This window comes from Odontomachus brunneus, unplaced genomic scaffold (genome assembly GCF_010583005.1).
Source record: "Odontomachus brunneus isolate Ranch 3 - 2012 unplaced genomic scaffold, Obru_v1 Obru_scaffold_051, whole genome shotgun sequence".
Taxonomy (NCBI): domain Eukaryota; kingdom Metazoa; phylum Arthropoda; class Insecta; order Hymenoptera; family Formicidae; genus Odontomachus; species Odontomachus brunneus.
This window is the reverse complement of record NW_022639501.1, coordinates 935,208-936,584: the sequence shown is the minus strand read 5'-3', so window position 1 is coordinate 936,584 and position 1,377 is coordinate 935,208. Positions and strand designations below refer to the sequence as shown.

Genomic DNA, 1,377 nt, shown 5'->3' with positions numbered 1-1,377 from the left:
GAGAGAGAGAGAGAGAGAGAGAGAGAGAGAGAGAGAGAAAGTATTTGACGAAGGAAGGGTCACAGAGGAGCGATCCTCGGAAAATAAAAAAACGCAAATTGCTCCAGCGGGAGAAAAACAATTTTGTCCAAATACTAAGCTACATGGAAGATGAATGACAAAAGGCATGAATTCCTTTGGACAAAGCCTCAGCAGACATGGCTTGTGACAGGTATTCGTCTCGCCGAGATATCGGAGCGAGAAAGTACAACAGCCGGCGCGCATACCGTGATTCACTCGGAATCTAGCGCGAGCCAATAATCTTGAACGCTTTCGTGTTGGGCGAGGTAGGAAAGTCTCGCCGTCGAGACTCGCGCGCTAGTCTTCGGAACGGGCGTTGTTGTTTATGCATCATGAGGAATGCGCGCAGGCCGTGCCGCGGAGCAACGGATTTTCCATGCTTCGCTACAGCGAAAAGAGCACTTTGACACACCCAATGTAAACACTCGCGACGTGACGCGACGCGACGCGCGGCGTGGCGTGGCAGGGCGCGCGACGTTCCTTCCCTCCGGTACGCGGGCCAGAGCCCCGTGCAAATGGAGTTACCACGGGCGACTTACCGTGTTGCAACGATCGGCGTAGGCGAGACTCCGCGAGACTCGTTCTCCTCGGACGACCGTGTCCTCTGAATCACCGCTCTTTACTGATTCACACTCGACACTGGCGCACCGCGACGCTCGAGCATCGATTCCGTTTTCACTTGTCGCGAGTACCGTGCTCGCCGTTCCTCTACGCCAGCGAGGCTCCAACAACGACTCCGTCCAGCAAAGATGGCGGAAGACGACGCGCAATCGAGCAGCGCCAGCGCCATCTACAGTCTGCGCTGGTCTAGTGATGCAGCCGAGCACACAGCGGAGCGACGAGACGAGTAATGAAACGAGAGATGAGTCTCCTTTTCTCTCTCGCTTCGTCAGACTGCAACATCGAACCGTCACTTCTTTGTGACGTATCAATTAGCCGTTCACTCATGGAAAGGCGACTGTCGTTTCTGGAAAAAAGTTACTCGTCGCTTCTGGAAGTGGGTGGAAGCTTCCTCCACCTTCGTCGCCACTTGTCAAGCAGGGATTCAACTCTCGACTGGGCTGAGATACATGAACGCATCTTTCAATGAATTTAATTGCAATACGGACAAATTTTTTTAAAATCTCGAATGAGATTGTTGCATACAAGACTTGAGGCTGCTGTACTTGAAAACTTTACAAATTGCTGACATTTTTCTGTAAAATTTACGTTGTATTGATCGCACAGAATTGCAAATGCTTTTATACAATAAAAATACATGCAAAAATGAAAAATTGATATGCTTAATATGTAATTGTTTAATGTGTAAAAAAACAA

At 49.7% G+C, this 1,377-nt stretch overlaps 1 protein-coding gene across 2 annotated transcripts in view; it reads right to left on the bottom strand.

Moving 5' to 3' along the window:
• Positions 1–835, bottom strand: part of LOC116845368 (armadillo segment polarity protein) — an 8,627-nt gene extending 7,792 nt beyond the window's left edge. For both annotated transcript variants that reach the window (XM_032817951.1, XM_032817953.1), the window contains exon 1: positions 600–835. The gene's annotated coding sequence lies outside the window, so the exon portion shown is untranslated. The remainder of the gene's footprint in view (positions 1–599) is intronic.
• Between the last annotated feature and the right edge of the window lie 542 nt (positions 836–1,377).